The 13788-nt window shown below is 37.0% G+C and overlaps 1 pseudogene; it reads right to left on the reverse strand.

The window, feature by feature from the left end:
- Nucleotides 1-1657: 1657 nt before the first annotated feature.
- LOC143690458 (mediator of RNA polymerase II transcription subunit 28 pseudogene) lies at nucleotides 1658-6888 on the reverse strand (annotated as a pseudogene).
- Between the last annotated feature and the right edge of the window lie 6900 nt (nucleotides 6889-13788).

Consider the following 13788-nt stretch of genomic DNA (forward strand, 5'->3'; position numbering starts at 1 on the left):
CATGATCTTGCAGGAAAGGGTACCCAGCTAAACACAAAATGGTGGCTGGTACACCAAACAATAGAATGACAAACAGTTATACCTATGCCTAGCTCACAGACCTCCCCTGTTTCTCCACTGAATGGATACTCCAGAGGTTACAGACTATCCAGATAGTCTAACTAACTCAAATTCCCAACAGAAGGTTCCTGTCTTTGATTACATTTTATATTTCAATGACCCTGGCCATTACTTATTTAAACTTGTTTCTACTGTTTGGTCTTATGATGTAAGCAATTCTATGCTTACATCAGAGGTGCTCTCCTTCCCTGCTGCAAAACCAGTTTGATTTATTCTGCAGCCCTTTCTCGCACCATCTTGAGTGAAAACTAAACTTAATTTTCTTACAATGCTTACCAGAAGGGTCTTTAGGCTGATGAAGTGAAACATAACCAACAAGAAAACTGTGCTTGCTAGTTAAATGTGGTAATTGAATTGTCCTCCTTTCCAGAGCAAGCAGATATACAACTGATCACCTTCTGAGTCCACAAGAGGATGACACAAGGAAATTCAGAACCATCCTAGATTTGTCCTATACACAAGTCATTGTTATCACAAGATGCCAAAAACCATGGAAGAGCTATCCCACAACCAGACCCTGGACTATACTAAAAGTACTGCCCCAAAACAGATTCCCCAAGCCAACAGGATTGACTGTTTCTTTAATTTTGACTTGTGATCTTAATTGATTACTTCAATATCTGGTCGCTCAACAATCTCAACTTGTACTCAAAAACAGGCAAAAAGTAAATTAAACTAAACTAAACTAGACTAATGCAGTCACTTCAATCCCTCATATTCCCCTGTGCCCCATCTATCATCAAATAGGAGAACAGGGTCCACCACCTAACTTATAGCTGATTCATTTACCACAACAAAATATAGCATATCACCTCTTTTGCTACTTTCCTCCTCCACCCACAAGTGAACCCCATGCAGAATAAACACCCCAAATAGAATGATCAATTTAAAGATCTTACTGTAAATCCACTACACTAACCTAGAATATAATATTTCATCTATCTATTTATAAAACATCTTCAATATGAGAACTCCTGAAATATTACAAACACTGTTAAATTAGATTCCTCTTCTTGAGGTAATTCAGTGCTCCAAAACATAGCAAACTTGTGTGTTTTTCTACACTGTCAATGAGAAATAATTATCATAAAAGGCCTACAACCAAAATACTCATCTCCTAATTCCCAAGAAAGTTTAATTTTCTCCCTCAAATCTAATCTAAAAACTAGAAGTATAAACACATGCAAAAAAAGAACTAGAAAGAGATGAAAAATCACGCAGAAGCAAGAAAATTAAAAAAAACATAAAAAGATATCTGTAAGTGGTATCACATCAAGAGCCTAAACTTTGCTAACAAACAAATTTACTTGCTTTACCAAAGCTACAGGCATTTTATAAAGTACTAAAGAAATTAACAGCTTATAAAAATAGAGTAAAAGTTATCTAGGTAGAAGTACAAAACTAAAACCATCTCATTCCCTGTCAAAGAGCTTCCAAAATGCCACATGCACAAGAACCAATGCTTTGCAAGACTGTTTTCATGTTGAATCAAATGTGAGATCTGTTTTTAGACTGATCCATGTTGCTCTTTTATTTATCAGGTTTGCTTCATAGGTGCAGGGATATTAGCAGATGCCTGCTCAAGGTAGGTCAAGGACCCTTAAGGGATTTCAGCAGGGTTCAATTTCAACTGTCCATTGATGTCCAGCACCCACTGCCACTGCCTCAATTTTGTCAAATGTTTCTGACCATGGCAAATTTCTCCCGTAATTCATTCCTTAGTTCTAAGACATCCACTTTGATGACTTGTTCTGGTTTCTGGACAGATAACTGTAATCCTTTTTGTCAGAAAAGACATTCTGTCTTGCAATATCCAGAAATTTCTGGATACACTGATCAACACCAGTTCAAATTTCCTCCTAATCAGTGCCATTGATGTAGTTCTGACTCGCCAGGGAAGAAAAACAAGCCTCAAAAGATGACTCTAATTCATCCACAAAGATACTGTTAGAGATTCCCAGAGCCCCTGATGTGGCATGAAGAAGCAAAGCCTGGCCTGGGAGTCCTGGCTGGGCTCTCAGGGGCCCAGGTGACTGCTTAGAGAACATGCCTCCCAGCAGAGCTGCCTTTTCTGGAATGACTGAGAAGAGGCCAACCCATTATTGTGTTTTTGATTTGCATTTCCTTAACAGCCAGTGAAGTCGATCATTTTTCCATGTACATTTTAGCCATTTATATTTCCTCTACTGAGAAATGTCTGTTGATGTCTTTTGCCCATTTTAAAATTGAGTTATTTGCCTTTTTGTTGTTGAGTTGAAGAATATCTTCATACATTCTGGATATTAAACCCTTGTCGGATGTGTGGTTTCCAAATATTGGCTCCCATTGCATAGGCTGCAGTTTTACTTGCTTGACAATGTCCTTTGATACAAAAACTGTTTAATTTTGAGGAGTTCAAATGTATCTATTTCTTTTTTCAATACTCAACCTTTGGGTGTAAGGTCTAGGAAACTGCTTCCTATTTCAAGATTTATGAGATATTTCCCTATATTTTCTTCTAAAATTTTTATAGACCTTGCACTAATATTTAGGTCTTTGATTGATTTTAAGCTAATCTTTGTATAGGGTATGAGATATGGATTCTCTTTTATTCTTTTGCTTATTAATATACAGTTCTCCAAGCACCATTTATTGAAGAGACTGCTCTATCCCAGGTGGATTGGCTTGACTGCCTTATCAAAGATCAGTTTTCCATAGATGAATCTATTTCTGAATGCTCTATTCAATTCCATTGGTCAGTATCTCTATCTCTATGCCAGTAGCATGCTGTTTTGACTACTGAAGCATCATAATAGTTTTAAAGTTGAATAGTGTAAAAATTCCCACATCATTTTTCTTTTTCAAGATTTTTTAGCTATCTGAGGCACCCTTACCTTCCAAATAAATTTGGTTATTATTGCGTTTCTATTTCTGTAAAGTGAGTCATTGGGATTTTAATTGGCATTGCATTGAATCTATAAACCAATTTGAAGAGAATCGCCATCATAACTATATTTAGTCTTCAAATTCATGAGCATTGTATGCTCTTCCATTTATTTAGGTGTTCCATGATTTCTTTTGGCATTTTCTTGTACTTTTCTGAGTATAAGTCTTGTATCCTTAGTTAAATTTATTCCTAATTATTTGATTCTTTTTGGTTGCTGTTGTAAATGGGATTTTGTTTCTTGGTTTCCTCCTCAGACTGCTCATTACTAGTATATAGAAACACTACTGATTTTTGGCTGTTGAACTTGTACCCTGCCACGTCCCTGTACTCATTTATTAACTCTTGTAGCTTTTCTGTAGATTTTTGGGGATTTTTGACATATAGTATCATGCCATATGCAAACAGTGAGAGTGTTACTTCTTCTTTACCAATTTGGATGGCTTATATTCCCTTTTCTTGTCTAATTTCTCTGGCTAGAATTTCCAGCACAATGTTGAATAACAAGGTGACAGTGGGCATCCTTGTCTTGTTCATGATCTTAGAGGGAATGCTTTCTGTCTTCACATTGAGGATGTTGTTAGCTGTGGATTTTTCATATATTCCCTTTATTACGTTGAGATAGTTCCCTTCAATTACTATCCTTTAAATGTTTCCATCAAGAAAGGATGTTGAATTTTTTCAAATGATATTTGTGCATCAGGCAAGATGATTATGTGATTTTTCTTCTCTGATTTGTTGAAATTGTGTATTGTATTAAATTGATTTTATGTTGAACCATCCTTGCATACCTGGAATAAATTCCACTTGGTCATGGTGTAAAATTCTTTTAATGTGCTGCTGGATTCAATTTGCAAGTCTTTTGATAAGAGTTTTGCATCTATATTCATTAGAGAGATTGGTCTGTAATTTTCTTTTATTGTAGTATCTTTGTCTGGCTTTGATATGAGGGTGATGTTGGCTTCATAGAATGAGTTAGGTAGCTTTCCATCCTCTTCAAATTTTTTTGAAGAGTTTGAGCAGGATTTGTACTAATTCTTTCTTGAGGGCTTGGTAGAATTCATATGTGAAGCCATCTGGCCATGGACTTTTCTTTTGGGGGAGCTTCTTGATGACTGATTCAATCATTTGGAGAGAACATCTATTTCTTCTCGAGTCAACGTTAGTGGTTCAGGCCTTTCTAGGAAGTTGCCCATTTCATCTATATTTTCTAGTTTATTAGCATATAGCTTTTAATAATATTCTCTCATCACCTCCTGTATTTCTGCAGGGTCAGTGATTATGTCTCCTTTTCTATTTCTGATTTTATTTAGTTGCTTCCTCTTTCTCTCTCTCTTTTCAAGACAGCTAAGGGCCAATTGATGTCATTAATTTCTTAAAGAACCAATGTCTAGTTTTGTTGATTTTCTCAATTGTTTTCACATTCTCAGTTTCATTTATTTCTGCTCTGATTTTTATCATTTCTTTCCTTTTGTTTGCTTTGCAGTTAGTTTCCTGTTCTTTCTCTAGTTCTTCCAAGTAAACAGTCAATTCCTTGATTTTTCCTCTTCCTTATTTTTAAATATAGACATTTAAAGCAATACATTTCCCTCTTAACACTGCATTTGGTGCATCCCATACATATTTATGTGTTGTGTTTTCATTTTCACTTGTCTAAAGATATTTACTGATTTCTCCTGTAATTTATTTGACCCACTGGTTGTTTAAGAATGTGTTGTTTAGCTTCCAGATATTTGTGAATTTGCCTGTTATTGATTTCCAACTTCATTGCATTATGATCCAAGAAAGTGTTTTGTATGATTTCAATCATTTTGAATTTATTGAGACTTGCTTTTTGACCCAGCATATGGTATATCATTGAGGATTTGATCCATGAGCACTTGAGATAAATGTGTATCCTGCTATTGTGGGATGTAATGTTCTATAAATGTCTGTTAAGTCTAGTTCGTTTATCATATTATTCAGATTCTCTGCTTCTTTATGGATCCTCTGTCTAGACATTCTATTTATTAATGAGAGTGGGCTGTTGAAATCTCCAACTTATTATGGTAGAGATGTCTATTTCTCCCTTCAGTGCCACCAGTGTTTACCTCATGCACTTTGGAGCACTCTGGCTTACTGCATGAATATTTATTATTTTTATGTCTTCTTTTTGAATTGTTCCATTTATTAATACAATGTCCTTCTTTGTCTCCTTTAACTGTTTTACATTTGAAGTTTAATTTGTCCAATTTTAGTATAGCTACACTTGCTGTTTTCTGATTGCTGTTTGCATGAAATGTCTTTTCCCAACATTTCACTTTCAACCATTTTTTGTCCTTGGATCTCAAAATAGTCTCCTCTAGATAGCATATAGGAGGATCCTATTTTTTAATCCATTCTTCTAGTCTATGTCTTTTGATTGGGGAATTTAATCCATTAATATTTAATATTATTACTATAAAGTTAGTACTTTCTTCTACTATTTTCTTTTGAATTTTATATGTCATATCTATTTTTTTCTCTTTTTACCTTTACTGATAGTCTTCATTTCTACATTCTTCAGACCTCTCTCTCTCCTGCCTTTTCCTATCTGCCTGTAGTGCTCACTTTAGTATTCCTTGGAGAGCTGGCCTCTTAGTCACACATTCCCTCAGTGACTGTTTGAAAATATTCTAATCTGCCCCTCATCATTGAAGGGCAATTTTGCTGGATATCCAATTCTTGGTTGGCAGTTTCTCTCCTTCAGAATCATAAATATGTCACATATAAATATACCTTATCACCTCCATGGTTTCTACCGAGAAATCTACACATAGTCTTATTGGACTTCCCTTGTATGTGATGAATTACTTTCTCTTGCTTCTTTCAAGGTTCTCTCTTTGTCTTTGACTTTTGACAATCTGATTAGTGTCTTGGAGTATGTCTCTCTGGACATATTTATTCTGTTTGAGTATGCTACACTTCTTGGAACTGTAATTTTATGTGTTTCATATGAGATGGGAAATTTTCAGTGGTGATTTCTTCTGTTAGTCTTTCTTCTCTTGCTCCCTTCTCTTCTACTTTGGGACACCCACAAAACACATATTCATACCCTTCGTATTGTCATTCAATTCCCAGAAAACCTGCTTCTATTTTTCTATTCTTTTACCTATATTTCATTTTTTATACACCAGTCTTTATTTCTAAATAATCAGCAACAACCCCCCCAAAAATGAACAAACAAAATTTCACATCCATGAAAATCATGAGCAAAGCAGATTTTCAATATTTGTTAACTACTAAGGAGAAGTAAAATTAATTGTACTAAAATAAGTTGTCTTTTATAAATCCACATTTACAAAAATCATGTACCATTCTCACAATATTGTGAAAATAAACACAAATGAGGAAAGAGAGTAAAAATTATTAAGACTTCCAGAGAAGATGGTGGCTTAGTAAGGTGCATGTGTCTTAGTTCCTCCTCCAGAACAACTACTAAATAACTAGAAACAGTACAGAACAGCTCCCAGAGCCACGACAGAGACCAGACACACAGTGTACCCCAGTCTGGAACAGCTGGACCGGCTATGAGACTCCGCTGTGGTGAGGTCCCCGAGCAGTGCATGCTTCCCTGTGCTGTGGCAGCTGGCAGCTGGCCCTGCTTCCTCCCTTCTTCCCAGTCCGGCTGAGAGACTCGGATTGGTGGTTCCCCAACCACAGCGGCTGGTGACCGGAGCCCATCCCATACACATGGCTTCCTGGGCCAGCTGGGAGCCTCGGATCAGTGGTTCCCCAAGCCGAGGCGGCCGGCGACCAGAGACCCTCCCACACACGCAGCTTCCCGGACCGGCTGGAAGCCTCAGATTGGTGGTACCCCAAGCCATGGTGGCGGGTGACTGGAGCACCTCCCACACACATGGCTTCCCGGGCTGGCTGGGAGCCTCAGACTGGCAGTTCCCCAAGCCACAGCAGCTGGCAACTGGAGCTCCTCCCACACACGTGGCTTCCTGGGCTGGCTGGGATCCTCGGATCAACGGTTCCCCAAGCCACAGTGGCCGGCACCTCTCCCACACATGCAGCTTCCCGGGCTGGCTGGGAGCCTTGGATCAGTGGTTCCCCAAGCCATGGCAACCGGTGACCGGAGCCCTTCCCACACACGTGGCTTCAGGGAGGGAAAGGAAAGTGTCTCCAACAGTAGTAGAGACTGAGTCCAACCTAATACAAATAGTGGTATTAATGAACAACTTCTGACTACTAAAAATAGGCCCGCAGCTCAGGCAAAACTGATCAAGGCAGAAGTCGCCTATTGGGCTAACTGAAAAAGAGGAAAGGGGGCGAAACAGAGCCTTCTGCAGCTGTTTCTGCAGAGGCTTGGTTGCCTCTGGGCTCAGCACTGGGATTACACAGGTTGCAACTGCCCCGAATGCAGAGGTGGGCTGCTTTCAGGGCTTTCTACCACCTGAACTTTCCTGGGGGAGGGGTGAAACGCAACTCAGGTGGAATCTCTCTCTCAAGGAATACAAATTCCAGGACTTCACAATTTGAAGTCATTAAAAACAACCTACAACCTTTCCTCTGTCTGCACCACACACCCAGCAGTGAGAGTCTTCCAAAGTTAAAGGAGCCACAACATCTTTTGCTGGTGGGACCTGCAGACAGACAAGGACCACATACTGGGCAGGATAAGAAAAACAGAGCCCAGAGACTTCACAGGAAAGTCTTTCAACCTGCTGGGTCCCACACTCAGGGAAATCTGATTAAATGCCCAGACACCAGCAAAAAATAACAAACCACACCAGGAAAATTGAAGATATGGCCCAGTCAAAGGAACAAACGAATAGCTCAAATGAGATACAGGAGCAGAGACAACTAATTCTGAATATATGAAGAGAAATGGAAAACCTCTTCAAAATCCAAATCAATAAATTGAGGGAGGACATGAAGAAGGCATGGAATGAACAAAAAGAAGAAATGGAAAGTCTGAAAAAGCAAATCACAGAACTTATGGGAATGAAAGATACAGTAGAAGAGATGAAAAAAACAATGGAAACCTACAATGGTAGATTTCAAGAGACAGAGGCTAGAATTAGTGAACTGGAGGATGGAACATCTGAAATCCAAAAAGAAACTGAAACTATAGGGAAAAGAATGGAAAATTTTGAGCAGGGGCTCAGGGAATTGAATGATAATATGAAGCACACAAATATACGTGCTGTGGGTGTCCCAGAAGGAGAAGAGACGGGAAAAGGAGGAGAAAAACTAATGGAAGAAATTATCACTGAAAATTTCCCAACTCTCATGAAAGACCTAAAATTATAGATCGAAGAAGTGCAGCACACCCCAAAGAGAATAGATCCAAATAGGCATTCTCCAAGACACTTACTAGTTAGAATGTCAGCGGTCAAAGAGAAAGAGAGGATCTTGAAAGCAGCAAGAGAAAAACAATCCATCACAAAGAGGGAAACCCAATAAGACTATGTGTAGATTTCTCAGCAGAAACCATGGAAGCAAGAATACAGTGGGATGATATATTCAAATTTCTAAAAGAGAAAAACTGCCAACCAAGAATTCTATATCCAGCAAAATTGTCCTTCAAAAATGAGAGAGAAATTAAAACATTTTCAGACAAAAAGTCACTGAGAAAATTTGTGACCAAGAGACCGGCTCTGCAAGAAATACTAAAGGGAGCACTAGAGTCAGGTACGAAAAGACAGAAGAGAGAGGTATGGAGAAGAGTGTAGAAAGAAGGAAAATCAGATATGGTATATATAATACAAAAGGCAAAATGGTAGAGGAAAGTATTACCCAAACAGTAATAACACTAAATGTTAATGGACTGAATTCCCCATTCAAAAGACATAGACTGGCAGAATGGATTAAAAAACAGGATCCTTCTATATGCTGTCTACAGGAAACACATCTTAGATACAAAGATAAACATAGGTTGAAAGTGAAAGGTTGGGAAAAGATATTTCATGCAAATAACAACCAGAAAAGAGCAGGAGTAGCGATACTAATATTCAACAAATTAGACTTCAAATGTAAAACAGTTAAAAGAGACAAAGAAGGACACTATCTACTAATAAAAGGAACAATTAAACAAGAAGACATAGCAATCATAAATATTTATGCACTGAATCGGAATGCCCCAAAATATGTGAGGAATACACTGCAATTACTGAAAAGGGAAATAGACACATCTACCATAATAGTTGGAGACTTCAATTCCCCACTCTCATCAATGGACAGAACATCTAGACAGAGGATCAATAAAGAAACAGAGAATCTGAATATTACTATAAATGAGCTAGACTTAACAGACATTTATAGGACATTACATGCCACAACAGCAGGATACACCTTTTTCTCAAGTGCTCACAGATCATTCTCAAAGATAGACCATATGCTTGGTCACAAAGCAAGTCTCAACAAATTTAAAAAGATTGAAATCATACACAACACTTTCTCGGATCCTAAAGGAATGAAGTTGGAAATCAACAATAGGTGGAGTGCCAGAAAATTCACAAATACATGGAGGCTCAACAACACACTCTTAATCAACCGGTGGGTCAAAGAAGAAATTACAAGAGAAATTAGTAAATATCTCGAGGCGAATGAAAATGAAAACACAATATATCAAAACCTATGGGACACAGCAAAGGCAGTGCTAAGTGGGAAATTTATTGCCCTAAATGCCTATATCAGAAAAGAAGAAAGGGCAAAAATTCGGGAATTAACTGTCCACTTGGAAGAACTGGAGAAAGAACAGCAAACTAACCCCAAAGCAAGTAAGAGGAAAGAAATAACAAAGATTAGAGCAGAAATTAATGAAATTGAGAACATGAAAACAATGGAGAAAATCAATAAGACCAGAAGTTGGTTCTATGAGAAAATCAACAAGATTGATGGGCCCTTAGCAAGATTGACAAAAAGAAGAGGAGAGAGGATGCAAATAAATAAGATCAGAAATGGAAGGGGAGACATAACCACTGACCTCACAGAAATAAAGGAGGTAATAACAGGATCCTATGAACAACTTAATGCTAATAAATACAACAATGTAGATGAAATGGACAAGTTCCTAGAAAGGCATGAACAACCAACTTTGACTCAAGAAGAAATAGATGACCTCAAAAAACCAATCACAAGTAAAGAAATTGAATCAGGCATTCAAAAGCTTCCCAAAAAGAAAAGTCCAGGACCAGACGGCTTCACATGTAAATTCTACCAAACATTCCAGAAGGAATTAGTACCAACTCTGCTCAAACTCTTCAAAAAAATCGAAGTGGAGGAAAAACTACCTAATTCATTCTATGACGCCAACATCACCCTCATACCAAAACCAGGCAAAGATATTACAAAAAAAGAAAACTACAGACCAATCTCTCTAATGAATATAGATGCAAAAATCCTCAACAAAATTTTAGCAAATCAAATCCAGCAACACATTAAAAGAATTATACATCATGACCAAGTAGGATTCATCCCAGGTATGCAAGGATGGTTCAACATAAGAAAATTAATTAATGTAATACACCATATCAACAAATCAAAGCAGAAAAATCACATGATCATCTCAATTGATGCAGAGAAGGCATTTGACAAGATTCAACATCCTTTCCTGTTGAAAACACTTCAAAGGATAGGAATACAAGGGAACTTCCTTAAAATGATAGAGGGAATATATGAAAAACCCACAGCTAATATCATCCTCAATGGGGAAAAATTGAAAACTTTCCCCCTAAGATCAGGAACAAGACAAGGATGTCCATTATCACCACCATTATTCAACATTGTGTTGGAGGGTCTAGCCAGAGCAATTAGACAAGAAAAAGAAATACAAGGCATCAAAATTGGAAAGGAAGAAGTAAAACTATCACTGTTTGCAGACGATATGATACTATACATCGAAAACCCGGAAAAATTCACAACAAAACTACTAGAGCTAATAATGAGTACAGCAGAGTAGCAGGTTACAAGATCAACATTCAAAAATCTGTAGTGTTTCTATACACTAGCAATGAACAAACTGAGGGGGAAATCAAGAAATGAATTCCATTTACAATTGCAACTAAAAGAATAAAATACATAGGAATAAATTTAACTAAAGAGACAAAAGACCTCTACAAAGAAAACTCCAAAAAAACTGTTAAAAGAAATCACAGAAGACCTAAATAGATGGAAAGGCATACCGTGTTCATGGATTGGAAGACTAAATATAGTTAAGATGTCAATTCTACCTAAATTGATTTACAGATTTAATGCAGTACCAATCAAAATCCCAACAACTTATTTTTCAGAAATAGAAAAACCAATAAGGAAATTTATCTGGAAGGGCAGGGTGCCCTGAATTGCTAAAAGTATCTTGAGGAAAAAAAACGAAGCTGGAGGTCTCGCGCTGTCTGACTTTAAGGCATATTATTAAGCCACAGTGGTCAAAACAGCATGCTATTGGCATAAAGATAGATGTATCGACCAATGGAATCGAATAGAGTGCTCAGATATAGACCCTCTCATCTATGGACATTTGATCTTTGATAAGGCAGTCAAGCCAACTCACCTGGGACAGAACAATCTCTTCAATAAATGGTGCCTAGAGAACTGGATATCCATATGCAAAAGAATGAAAGGGGACCCGTATCTCACACCCTATACAAAAGTTAACTCAAAATGGATCAAAGATCTAAACATTAGGTCTAAGACCATAAAACATTTAGAGGAAAATGTAGGAAGATATCTTATGAATCTTACAATTGGCGGCAGTTTTATGGACCTTAAACCTAAAGCAAGAGCACTGAAGAAATAAAGAAATAAATGGGAACTCCTCAAAATTAAACACTTTTGCTTTGGTTTAAGGTCCATAAAACTGCCTCCAATTGTAAGTTTCATAAGATATCTCCCTACATTTTCCTCTAACTGTTTTATGGTCTTAGACCGAATGCTTAGATCTTTGATCCACTTTGAATTAACTTTTGTATAGGGTGTGAGATATGGGTCTTCTTTCATTCTTTTGCATATGGATATCCAGTTCTCTAGGCACCATTTATTGAAGAGATTGTTCTGTCCCAGGTGAGTTGGCACTTTTGTGCATCAAAGAACTTCATCAAGAAAGTAGAAAGACAGCCTACACAATGGGAGACAATATTTGGAAACGAAATATCAGATAAAGGTCTAGTATCCAGAATTTATAAAGAGATAGTTCAACTCAACAACAAAAAGACAGCCAACCCAATTACAAAATGGGAAAAAGACTTGAACAGACACCTCTCAGAAGAGGAAATACAAATGGCCAAAAGGCACATGAAGAGATGCTCAATGTCCCTGGCCATTAGAGAAATGCAAATCAAAACCACACTGAGATATCATCTCACACCCACCAGAATGGCCATTATCAACAAAACAAAATTGACAGGTGCTGGAGAGGATGCAGAGAAAGAGGCACACTTATCCACTGTTGGTGGGAATGTCAAATGGTGCAACCACTGTGGAAGGCAGTTTGGCGGTTCCTCAAAAAGCTGAATATAGAATTGCCACACGACCCAGCAATACCATTGCTAGATATCTACTCAGAGGACTTAAGGGCAAAGACACAAATGGACATTTGCACACCAAGGTTTATAGCAGCGTTATTTACAATTGCAAAGAGATGGAAACAGCCAAAATGTCCATCAACAGAAGAGTGGCTAAACAAACTGTGGTATATACATACAATGGAATATTAAGCAGCTTTAAGACAGAATAAACTTATGAAGCATGTAATAACATGGATGGACCTAGAGAACATTATGCTGAGTGAGACTATCCAAAAACTAAAGGACAAATACTGTATGGTCCCACTGATGTGAACCGACATTAGAGAATAAACTTGGAATATGTCATTGGTAACAGAGACCATGAGAAGTTAGAAATAGGGTAAGATAATGGGTAATTGGAGCTGAAGGGATACAGACTGTGCAACAGGACTGAATACAAAAACTCAAAAATGGACAGCACAATACTACCTCATTGTAATGTAATTATGTTAAAACACTGAATGAAGCTGCATCTGAGCTATAGTTTTTTTGTTTGTTTTTGTTTTTGTTTTTGTGTGTTTTTTATATATTTTTTGTATTTTTTATTTTTTTCTCTATATTATCATTTTATTTCTGTTTCTGTTGTCTTGCTATTTCTTTTTCTAAATTGATGAAAATGTACTAAGAAATGATGATCATACATCTATGTGATGATATTAACAATCACTGATTGCATATGTACAATGGAATGATTTCTAAAAAATAGATTAGGGAATAGGAAACTGTTTAAAGTGTAGCATTTGGTACATAAATAATTCATGACTTAATTATGTTCTGAATGTCAAAGAAAAGACGACATAAGGTAAAAGAAAAGCCCCATAAAATCAAACTGATTCTTCCCCCATTAAAATTCATTTGAAGACCTGAAGCCGATTTGTTGTTAAAATCCTAGGAAAGGCAGAAAAAAGACAAAATAGTGTGAAAATGTTTAAGCTAAAACAAAAGGTCCTCAAGTTTAGTTTCCAGCATCATGAGATAATATTTAACCATTGAAAACAGGTATCAATTGGGAAGATGATATTTAAATATGAGGAATTGTAATGAGCAATTGAAAGAATTGAGGAACAGCTTTTAAGTGCACCTGCTCAAAGAGTGTTTAGCAATCTTTATTTCCTCTTCAGAAAAATGTCTTCATATTTTTGCCTATTTTCAATTGAGTTATTATTTTTCTGTTTTTGAATTATAAGATTCATTTATATTTTTTCTATCAAA

This window comes from Tamandua tetradactyla, chromosome 7, assembly GCF_023851605.1.
Source record: "Tamandua tetradactyla isolate mTamTet1 chromosome 7, mTamTet1.pri, whole genome shotgun sequence".
Lineage (NCBI taxonomy): Eukaryota > Metazoa > Chordata > Mammalia > Pilosa > Myrmecophagidae > Tamandua > Tamandua tetradactyla.